The 12023-nt window shown below is 39.1% G+C and overlaps 1 long non-coding RNA gene across 2 annotated transcripts in view; it reads left to right on the forward strand.

Moving 5' to 3' along the window:
- Positions 1 to 12023, forward strand: part of LOC123608757 — a 413910-nt gene that overhangs the window by 27918 nt on the left and 373969 nt on the right. The window contains exon 2 of one of the 2 annotated variants that reach the window (XR_006717424.1): positions 1650 to 1752. This is a non-coding gene — a long non-coding RNA (uncharacterized LOC123608757). Of the gene's footprint in view, positions 1 to 1245; positions 1753 to 12023 lie in introns of those variants that run through there. The other variant, XR_006717423.1, reaches the window with a different exon arrangement.

Genomic DNA, 12023 nt, shown 5'->3' on the forward strand with positions numbered 1-12023 from the left:
AGATTCACAGAAGAGGTGGCAGCCGAACTGAGAATTGATTTGCTATTTTTTGAGCAATTGTCGTGAGGCAGACAAAACGTAATGTTTTATTTTTATCATATAATCTTAAACTTAAAAATCAGGTATTTTACAGATGAAGAAGCCAAAGTTGAAAGAGACAGAGTAACTTGCTTAGAGTGCCTGAGATGGTCTTGGAGGACCCCATGAGCTCTGCGGATGCAGGGCTCTGAGGGTACTGACATCTGCTCCCACTACTCACATCAAGACTATGTTAACCACACCTTTGTTCATAAAACTGCAGTACCACCTCATTTTTAATTTTCCCCCATTCAGTTCTGAGTTAAGAGCAGGAACCATGCAGTGTTTGTCTACAATGCTTGCCATGTTATAGGTGTTTGAGAACTGTTTGATGAGGGGGTGAACATTAGTTGATTCCACAAAATTCCCCACTGACAGGTTACAGAATTAACTCTTCCTTCCTTCTGGTCCAATTGCTATCCTACCCACACCTCTGGTGGAGAGCTCACTGCTGGGCACACCAGCTAACCTCCTGTAGTTTTTGGTCACTCGGCCTCGTTGTTTTACCCTCAGCTATCCCAGAGGGAGTAGTTGGCTGGTGTTAGTGACATTGTAGACTGATTATAGCCAGTACTATTTTGCCTTGGGTTAGAGTTGTAAAAGGTGTTCTCTAAGGAAAGCAAAACATGCCTCACAAGATGCAGAATGTATTGCTACTGGTTTCCACAAATAATGCCAATTATCTACTTTTAATTATTCCTTTGTCCCATATGATTCTTCTATTACTTAAGGATAGATTTTACACAGACCATGAAAGGTACTTTTTCTTTTTTTCTTCCTTTCAAATTCTTCACATTCTCATCCAAATTTCCTTTTTGTTGTTGTTGTTGTTGTTGTTGTTGTTTGTTTTGTTTTGTTTTCAGAGAGGCAGGAGGTCTTCTTGTTTATCAAACAAAACCAGAGGGGAAAAATGCCTTGGTTTTTTTGTTCCTTTCTCTTTCCTACAACTTCTGGATCTGCTATTTGCAGATGCTATGAAATTTTAAGTCTATTGAATCAGAAGTTGCTCTTTCTGGTTTCAAGACTCCTTTTCTTCCTTTCCTTTGCTAAAATTCTGGTCTAATTAAAAAAACAGTAGATCATAGTTAAATAAAACTGTACCCAGGATAACCCTAATTTCCATATGCAGATTTATCTGCACTGACAGCCACCCCCCTTACACACACACTCTCGCTCTCTCATTCTCCTTTCCCTCCTCTCCATCTCCCTATTGCATTGTGTCTGACTGATTTTCAGAGCACCTTCGCTGTTTCCCCCTTCTCATTCCCTTTCTGTAAAATATCTAGACAGGAAGGAGGTGGCTGCAGAGGCTGAACAAACAATCTCATATTCTGCCTGCAATGTCATCGTTTCTTTCCCCCATTTTAGGGGGCTGAAGTTGCCCAGGAAGGGGATGCAGAGGAGCTGGAAAGGAAGGGGGGAGCTCTCCAGAGGCAGCTGCGGTCAGGGGCAGGGACTGCCGCCAGATGTGCCTGCCTCTCTGGGCTTTGATTTGAAAGGGGCAGCAGGAGGAAGTATTGGGAGACAAAAGCCCCGGTTTAAATGATCATTTTCTTTATTTAACATGGCAGCAGACACTCTCTGCGTAGGATCATCATGCCGAGCATAAACTGGACTTTCCCACTTGCCTGGCAGGAGTGAGACAGATCACTGTCTGCTAAATGAGCATCTGAGGTAAGACCCACTGTTACAGATACTTGCTTTTTTTCCTAAACAATTAATTTTCTTAAATATGTTTCAGCCTCAATCACAAACAGTATAGTGGGGGCAAATCTATGTTAATCTGCATCTAAAGAGCCAAGAAAAAGCAGAGGTATAATATATTCAACTCAATTTGGGGAGATAGTTACTTTGTCAATTCTGTGTATGCCGTTTGTTTTTCAGGTAAAATATCTGGTTTAAGAATAGACTAGTGTCATCATAATCCACCACTAGTGATAATACTGGTGTTGAGACTCTTAAAAAAAACTTTGTAAAAAGACAGTGAGCTACAGATGCATGTGCTGTATTTTTAGCTCACGTACAAATATTAGAAGTCTTATTAAAATGATAGGGTTTTTTTTTTTAGCAGAGGAGGAATGAATGCTGCATAATTAAGTACAGTATTTAATTTGGCTGTTGTGAAGCAAAAGAATAAGGTAATAATTTTTATTGTACTAATCAGTCTCAAGATGTTCTCTGTGTTAATTGGGTTAAAAAAATTGCAGTACTTATTAGAAATTCTAATTTCACAATGCAGCACTGACAATAAGCTCAGCCAGTGAATTATTCACATCTTTAATTTGCTCACTTAATGACAGTGTTCTGTAATCAGAGTGCAGAGACTGCTGCCTATGCATTATGTATGATGCTCAGGACTTAAATGCAGGACATTATGAAGCTCTCAGTGGTTCAGTAATTAGTTTTCCACAAGACAGGATTTAGATATTCACAGATAAAAGTCCACAGTTGGATAATGCTAAGGTTGCAACACAAAATAACAAAGGAAAGGAAGCTCAAAGTTTAGACTGAAACTTTGTCTCTCCGGCCTTGTCCACTGTGGAAACAGAATCATGCCACCTGAAATAGTTGCCTAGCTCTGATCACATGTTTGAAAACTGTTTTTGAACAAAGTTGTAGCAGGCGAGGCATTTGAACAATTTCAGTGGACCAGAGGGGAAAGATAAAACCTTTTTAATTAGTGTTCACAGAAGCCCTGCAATATATCCTCCTAATAAGTCTGTAGTATGCATAGCAGGCATTCTCAGTGTGCTTTGTAACTTAGTTAGTGCAAATGCAAATCAGGTTACAGTGGTGTTTGGCTGTAATTGTGTTTGTAAAAGGGTTACATGCCCAAATGGAGATTGAGCTTGCTCATGGTTTTGTTCCAGTTGCTTCTGAGGGAAGGTTTGAAAATCAAATGAGATATTAAGTGAATCTGGACATGAAAGGAAGTAGATCTGAATTGTCAGTGCAACTTTGGGATTTCTTCCACTTGTCGGTTTAGAGTTGTCAGTTTTTCTTTAATGATTCTAGGATTGTTCTGTCATGAGTGATATAACCTTTGAGACTACCCAGAACTGCTAGCAATACTTTAAAAATGTATACTAACTTTGGGAAAACATTTCACGGTATTAATTCTAAAGTTTAATAGCCAGATTGGAAACTTTACAGTGATTTAAACAACAACAACAAAACAAACAAACAAACAAACAAGCAAACAAAAAACATGTTGCCTGGTAGACTTTATGGGGATTTTTGAGGATTTAAACATTAATATTTATTAATAAGATCTCACTGCTTTACCATTTGTTTGTCTAAGATTTGTGCTCATTTCCAAAACCCAAGTGTCAAGATCCTTAATCAAATTTGGCATTTTAAATAGAAATGCAGAGTAATACTTTAAAACTGCCTTTTATAGCTTAGAACATTTTTTTAAGGAAACTTGAGTTAAGATATCTATAGGCAAATGTAATGTTTAGGGAAGGAATGAACTAGCGAAATAAAAAGAAAGTACATTCCACCTTAATTTGAAAAATTCCAAATTAAAAAAAAAATTAAGTCACACCTCCAAATTTGACTTCTACTTTCTAGAACTGAAAAGCTACTTTAACAAAATAAAGATGTTTTTCACATATGTTTAGGAAGCTGTTGCCTTTGTGACACTTCAAACATGGTTTTTGGGAAAGGGCACTTGGTTAGGGGATGAATTAGGATATTGTATAGTTGAGGAAGTGACCTGACTTGACTTGGATCCAGTATAGTATGTGGCAATCAGTTGGTAGCAGTGGTGCTTTTAGTAGCTTAAAGAAATACTGGGAATTAGGAAACTTGAGTTCTGGTCCCATTTTGGCCACAAACCAGCTATGTCACATTGAGCACCTAAATTGATTTTCCATTTCCTTATCTGTCAGACCGGAATAACAAACTTTTCTAAGATTTAGAAAAAAAAAAAAAAAAAAAAAAAAACAACTGCCACGTTATTATGGGGAGAAATGAGGTAGGAGGAGTGAAAGTTTTTTGAAAACTTAAAAGCACTAGATAAAAATATGAAAGCTATTTTAAGGATTAACAAAAACCAAAATGTGTGTCTTTGAATCTGTATTGTTTATTATGGAAGAGATTCTTATCCAGATTTGCAACACTCTGTAATGTAAAAATGTCAAAATATTGTGAAGTAAATTAATTTAAATTTAATTTAATGAAAATAAGCCATGAAAAAAATGCCCTTCTTAGGTGTTTGGGGGAGAACAAGAAAGCCTTGAGATTCCATGAACATCAGTTTGGTGTCATCACTCCAAAAAGGTTGGCAATCATCTTGCCTTGGACATTTCTTTCACTTATCACTGAAGAGACACATATTAATACTGTAACAAGTCTTATGCTTGGAATATCTGCCAGTTATCAAGATTTTGGCCATTCTTCTCATTAGATCATGAGTCAGAATGAGATAATTTCCACCACTGGAATTTTGGAGCTCTTTTTCTCACCAAAAATGGTCAATATATCAACCAATCAATAATTGATTATCTGTTAATTTTTCTTTGGCTCTCTATTGAGCACTTATAATGCTATCAAAACTAACATGCTATCTTGCCCTCATTCTTATGAGGCAGTTGTCTCCTTATTCTAGATGAGAGACTGAAGCACAAAGAAATTAAGTATTTTGACAATACCACATAGCTGCTGAGTAGTAGCATTAGAATTGAACCAGATCCAAGTCCTGATGTTGCAACCAATAGACTACATTGTCAGTTCCCAAGGTCCTGTGCTCTGTGCTGAGATAAAGGAATTGATTGAGATTCCTGCCCTCACACTGCTCACAGTGGTAATATTTGAGTTTCTTCCACCTGCTCCTTGTGGGTCAAGACTTGCTACTCACAGTGTGGGCTACGACAGCATTGGCATTGTTTGCAACCAGGGTTGGGTGCTTTACTAACTTTGATGTGACTTTTAAATCAACTGGGGATCTGGTTAAAATCCGATTCTGATTCAGTAGGTCAGGGATGGGGCCCAGGATGCTTTTCTAACAGGTTTCCAGGTGATGCAATGCTGCTGTTTCATGAGGTGTCCATTTGGTGAGTTCTAGAATTACAGTAGTGCCCTCTTACCTATGCTTTCCTTCCTGCAGTTACCTGCAGTTATCTGTTATCAACCATGGTCTGGAATCAGATGATCCTCCTGACCAGTTGTCAGAAGGTCAATAGTTGCTTAACACTACGTCACAATGCCTACATAATTCACTGCACTTTATCGCATCACATAGGCATTGTATCATCTTACATCATCACAAGGAGAAGGGTGAGTACAGTGCAACAAGATATTTAAAGAGAGAGAGAGAGAGAAAGAGACCACATTCACGTAACTTTTATTATAGTATTTTGTTATAGTTGTTTTAGTTTATTAGTTATTGTTGTTAATCTCTTACTATGCTTAAATTGGAAATTAAACTGTATCATAGGTATGTATAGGAAAAAACATGATATATGTAGTGTTTGGTACTATCTGTGGTTTCAGGCATTCTCTGAGGGTCTTAGAACACATCCCCTGTGGAGAAGGGGGGACTGCTGTGTCTTATTTCCCCCATGTTTGGTATCCAGGGAAGGTCCAGTGCATCTACTGAATTCCTTACTGAATTCCACTCTTCCAATTCTGATTTTTTTTTTTTTTTTGGGGTCCATATAGAAAAGCTTCTACCTTGGTTTCCTGACTTTGCTCTCTGGTGCCCTAAGTCTCGACCTATATAGCCGTGGCCCTGGCTACCAGTTTAGCTCCGGCAGAGATCTCCTATGGGTCTGATTCCACATGCCCAATTATTAGCATTGGCTGTTCCATCTTAATAGTGCTATCAGCCTGGTTGAGGATCTTCATTCCCATGTCTGCATCAGAATCAGCTGTGAGGCTTATTGAAAACTTGCTAGTAGGGGTGCCTGGGTGGCTTAGTTGGTTAAGCATCTGACTTCAGCTCAGGTTATGATCTCATGGTTTATGAGTTAGAGACCCATGTCAGTCTCTCTGCTGACTGCACAGAGCCTACTTTGGATCCACTGCCCCCTCTCTCTCTACGTCTTCCCTACTTACACTATCTCTCTGTGTCTCTCAAAATAAATGAATAAACTTAAAAAGAAAAAAAAAACTTGCAAACTCTCTCAGTAACACTACCATAGATTTGATTCATTAGTAAGCTTGGGGTGGGTCTTAGGAACTTTTTTTATCTTTTCTAAAACTTCATCGTTGATCCTGATGGGCAGCCCATGCTGAAAACCACTTTCTTTCTTTCCTTTTTTTTAAACTTAAAAAAAATGTTTATTTTTGAGAGAGAGAGAGAGAGGGAGAGAGAGAAAGCATGAGCAGGATGAGCAGGTGAGGGGCAGAGAGAGAAAGAGACACAGAATCCAGAGCAGACTCCAGGCTCCGAGCTGTCAGCACAGACTCTGACGTGTGGCTCGAACTCATGAACTGCAAGATCATGACTCGAGCCGAAGTCAGATGCTTAACCAACTGAACCACCCATGTGCCCTTGAAAACCAGTTTCTTGGGAGCCCTTGTTGTGCCCTGACCTAACAGGAACCCTTTGGAAAGTGACACTGTCATAGCTTTTGTTCAGGTTTGCCATCTACTGGGAACATTTTCTCTGTGCCTCTATGCTAGCAATGGGCAAAGAACACAGAAAGAATTTAAAACTTTGCTGAGTTGCTTTCAGGAAGGCTTTACTGAGTGATTGGCATTTGAATTAGAGAGCAAATGAATGAATAGGTCATTTTTTTCAAGCCAAAGGAATAGCATTATGCAAGGACAAAGAGATAAAAATGTGAAAGGTATCTTAAATACTGAGACATCCATTTTGACGAAAGTGTTTAACACACAGATTGGGGGCATAGGATATGAAATTATAAAAGTAGGTAGGCTCACTTTTAGGACCTTATGTGTTAAACTGAAGAGTTTATACTTCATTTTACCAGCAGTAAGAATTATCAGAAGTTAAGATGGAAAGCAAAGTGACCAGACATGTGTTTCAGAAAGATAATCTGGGCGTCAAAGGCATATGAATTTGGTGGGGCAAAATTGAAGGCAGAGACAGGTGAAGTACGTGTGGTAATGGAATACAGGTGAGATGGGGAAGGATGCTTAAGCCATACTCCTGGGCCCTGAAGCTGTCCTCTGTCTCTGACACTGATGATGTTTCTTTATCACACTTTTATAGTAATAACCTGCAATATAGACCTTATAAGTAGCATGGCCTTGAGAATTCAGGTAACTCAAAGCCTTTATGAGCCATCACTGGTTCTTTCTTTTCCTGATTATTTTACCTTACAGTGCTGAGATAGCTAACTCTGGGTTTCTTCCCTCAGGAGCTGCTTAGAGCTTTTAAGGTAATTATTTGGGAGCAAAATCTTCTACAACATCCTAAGGGAAACTTGAAACCAGTTAATGAGCAGCAATAGGAATGCCAATGGTTGGGAAAATTGTGTCTAGGTCTTCTGAACACAGCGTTATTGCCCAAGTTCTGGAGAGAGAGACTTTGCATAGTCCATTAACCTTCACTCAGCTTCATTTTTTTTCTGCTTCTGAATTTGTCCCTTTTCAGAGTGACTGCTTTCTTAAATCAGCATAGATTTATTGTTCCACCAATCTCCATTCACTTACCTCTGCATAGAGAGCTCATTTACTTCTAACAACTGTACATATTGTATCACAGAGTATATTTTGGAAACACTAACACCTACTCTCAGATGTGTTCAGGCATTTCATCCAGTTTTTTGACCTACTCTTACATCCTTGATCTTAGCTAAACTGTGTTTTTTTCCTAACTCTAATCTGCCTATGCTCAGGCTGATTAGTAGCTCCCCCCACCAAAAGATAACAGAGAATCTGTGAATGTGTTACCATACATGGCAAAAGGTATTTCGAATGTGTGATTGAGAATCTTGAGATGGGGAGATTATCCTGGATTATCTGGCTGGGCTAATGTAATCATAATGGTCCTTTTACGAGAAAGGTAGAAAAGTAGGTCAGAGAAAGAGATTGGAAAGAGCTATTTTGCTACCTTGAAGATAGAGTGAGCGGCCATAAGCCAAGACATGCAGGCATCCTATAGAAGCTGGAAAAGGTAGGGAAACAATTTTTTTTTTCCCTAGAGACTCCAGAGGTAACTAGCACCTTGAGTTTATCCCAGTGAGACAGATTTTGGACTTCTCACCTCCAGAACTGTATGAAAACAAATTTGTGATTTTAAGCCATTAAGTTTCTGAAAATTTGCTACAGCAGCAATAGAAAACTAATATGGTGTGCTACATACCTTTACCTGACTTATTCTTTTTGCTGTCCAGTTTGTCTAACTGATAACAATTTTATTGCCACCTTATTGATTTTCCTTGGATACTTCTCTACCAGTAGACTAGCATACTTATTTTTCCCTAAGTTGCAAATTCCTCAATGACCAAGGTATTACCTAGGAGATGAGTGACTAATGGGACTGTTCTGAGGTAAGTGAGATGAGGCTAGTAAAGTGCTTCACACAGTGATGTAGGTTGGGTATGCAATGAATTCACTTCCTGTCTCTTCATGGAGTCCTCGTAAACTAATTGTTGGGTTTTACATGGTATTGGAGAAAGTCAAAAGCTATTTTGAAAATTAATGGATCACAAGGTAGAAGTTTATTTAGAATTTAGATTAGTATGTTCTTAGTGGATATAATAGTTCTTCGATCCATTGGAATCTCATTTAAAAGATATTTTGATTTTGAATTCCTTTGGGGGTAAAATATTTCCTACTCATGGCCACATGTACACTGTGCAGATTAAACTAGCTACAGTTTAGCAGAGCATCTTTTTTTCCTCTCAGAATTTTCCCCTTTTTGCCCCATTTTGAATGTATTTTTCTACATACACACACACCCCTACACTCACACTCTGTGCTACTTATAGTCTAGAGTACAGTTAGTGTCCCTCATAGAAAGATGCTAAGGGTTAAATGAGAATGGCCAGTGAAAGTACTCTGTCAACTCTTTTGCTTACACAATGTAAGTTGTTGGTACATCTGCTGTATTGACAAAGTTATGAACTTGAGGACAGACGTTGCATGTTATATATTTGATCCTTAAAGCCTTATAAGATTTATTAAATAAATTGCTAAATAAAAGTTGGAAAATTAGAGGGGGCTGGGACAAGCCAGTGAAGAAGGGTTGAAGAAAAGAACTAAATTTGGTAGTTCTTTGGGTGGGATCATCTACTATTTGCCTCAGAAATGTCTTCTGATCTCTGCATTTGAGCCCCTAGTCCCCAAACTACATAGTTAATTGTGAACTGTAAACCCTCAGTCACATAAACCAGTCACTCTGACTGTCCAACTAGGGCAGGCATATATCATCTCTCCCTTTATTAGTTTCCTGTTGTTGCCGTAACTCACTTCCGTAAACTTAATGGACTAGAATAACATAGATGTTTTATTTTACAGTACAATAGGTAAGCAGTCCAGGACAGATCTCCCTAGATGAAAATCAGAGAGTGTTGGCAGACTGTTCCTTTCTGGAGGTTTTAGGGGAGAATCTGTTTTCTGCTTATTTGAGTTGATGGCAAAATTTAGTTCCTTTGTGGTTGTAGGACTGATTTTTTTGCTAGCTTGTCAGCCAAAGGCCATTTCCAGTTTCTGAAGACCACTTATGTTCCTTGGCTTATAGTTCCCTTCTGCCATCTTGAAAGCCTGTGATGGCAAATTGAGACCCTCTCATGTTTCTAATCTCTCATTATTCCTCTCTATCGTCTCTTTGACCCTCTCGACTGCTTCCCTCTTCTAATTTCCAGTACTCATTTAATTACGTTTTGCCCACCTTCATAATCTAGGATAACCTCACATCTCAAGATTCTTAACCTTAAATTAAGAAAATTTCATTTGATTTTAAGATAATATATTCACAGGTTCCAGGGATTAGGAGGTGAGTGTCTTTAGGGGAGCATTATTCTGCTAACCACAGTCCATAACTGATAGCATTTGCCTGTATTATAGTTGTTCCACACTTTGTTTTCTAATTTGGGCAGTATCTTTGTCGGCCTTTTCTCCAAGCCTCAATTATTCAGTCTCAGAACTACAGTAGGCATCTGATTCAACTCTTTTGCCAACTTAGTTCATCTGATATATAAAGTCATTTTTATCCCAATTTGTTTCAGTTCAGTTAGTTCTGTGAAATTCAGTAAGAATTTATTGTCTACTGAAAGCATTCCTGGAATGATAAGGTAAGGTATGGAGTTTGTAATCTGTGAAGATAAGATATATTCACATGAGATAAAGAAAAACACGAGAGTGTACAATTCCTATGTGTGCATGATGAGGGTGTTAGAAGGGGAATATTCTCATGAAGTGGTGGGATTAGGAAAGCAAGGTTGTGATTTTTCCCAGGCTGAAGTCACTTATAAAATGTGACTTAATAAACAATGGTCAGATATTTCTGCTTGAAAATATCTCCCTGCATAGGTTGGAAATTTGTTGCTTCATTTTGTTACTATTAGATACATTTAGCTTAACAAGCATCCTCTTCTACCAAGCCATCCTGTAGAACTCTTGCTCAGGGAATATATGTTTTTAATTGTTCATGAAACTACTGTTGTTTTTAATCTTTGTACCTTAATCTGTATCAACCTTCTGTAGACCCTTAAAGAATATTTCCTTCTTTAAATTTGTTGTCTTAGTAAACTGATAGAGTTTCTAGCACTAGGTATTTATGGACCTCAAAAGCATGTAAGTGTAGTAAGTCGGGACCAGGTGGGGACAAGGCTTGGGAAATTGACCTGGGCCAGGACTTCTTTTATTATTTTATGATGTCCCTATTTTTTTTTTTTAATTTTTTTTTCAACGTTTATTTATTTTTTGGGGGGGACAGAGAGAGACAGAGCATGAACGGGGGAGGGGCAGAGAGAGAGGGAGACACAGAATCGGAAACAGGCTCCAGGCTCTGAGCCATCAGCCCAGAGCCCGACGCGGGGCTCGAACTCACAGACCGCGAGATCGTGACCTGGCTGAAGTCGGACGCTTAACCGACTGCGCCACCCAGGCGCCCCACATGATGTCCCTATTAACATAGCAACAGGGTTGACCCCTAGGTTGTGTTACTGGAAGTCCATATTCCAGTGTTCAAGGGGAAGTAAGTAGTTCAAGTCTGAGGCAACTACCATTAACATCACAGATGTTTTAATTTATTTTTTATGTTTTCTTAAAAATTGTTAAAAGTACTTATTCATTTTTGAGAGAGAGAGAGAGAGAGAACAAGCACAGGAGAAGGAGAGGGGCTGAGAGAGAGGGAGACAGAGAATCGGAACTAGGCTCTGCATTGACAATGCAAAACCTGACATGGGGTTTGAACTCACAAACTGTGAGATCATGACCTGAGCCAAAGTTGGATGCTCAGCCAACTGAACCACCCAGATGCCCTGAAGTATATGCTTTTAAAATGATGAATGGCCCAGCCATAGAGTATCTGGTAAGGGTAGATAATTACAGACAGGCAGAGGTAGCTTGTTCTGGGAGAACAGATCCAGATAGAACTAGGAATCTAGGGTCCAGCCCCATTAGGGTTGGGATCCCAGGCAAATGGACTAGAATTCAGGATATGGAGCTTGAATATAAAGTGCAAAGCATGGCTGAAGCCCAGAAATAGAGACTGGTAAGGATGGTGGGGCAAAGGGTCCAGCCTGGGGCTTAGAAACACTGGTGCCAGAGAAGACATGAGCTTTAGCTGACAGATAAATTCCACACCTTTCAGCTTGTTACTAATATCCAGTCAGACCTCATACTCATTGGCTCAGGCAGATCAGAGCTCATTGATGGTTGTTCTTCAGTCCTTGCACCTGCTCATGGCCAGTTGTAGGCTCTGACTGTCAGTCTGGGAGGAATAGGACAGTTGGTCTCTGCCATATCAAGAACAATACCATAGAAATTTGTTCCACCTGTTCTGTGCAGTTTGCATAATGCCA

This window comes from Leopardus geoffroyi, chromosome B2 (genome assembly GCF_018350155.1).
Source record: "Leopardus geoffroyi isolate Oge1 chromosome B2, O.geoffroyi_Oge1_pat1.0, whole genome shotgun sequence".
In the NCBI taxonomy this organism is placed as follows: Eukaryota; Metazoa; Chordata; class Mammalia; order Carnivora; family Felidae; genus Leopardus; species Leopardus geoffroyi.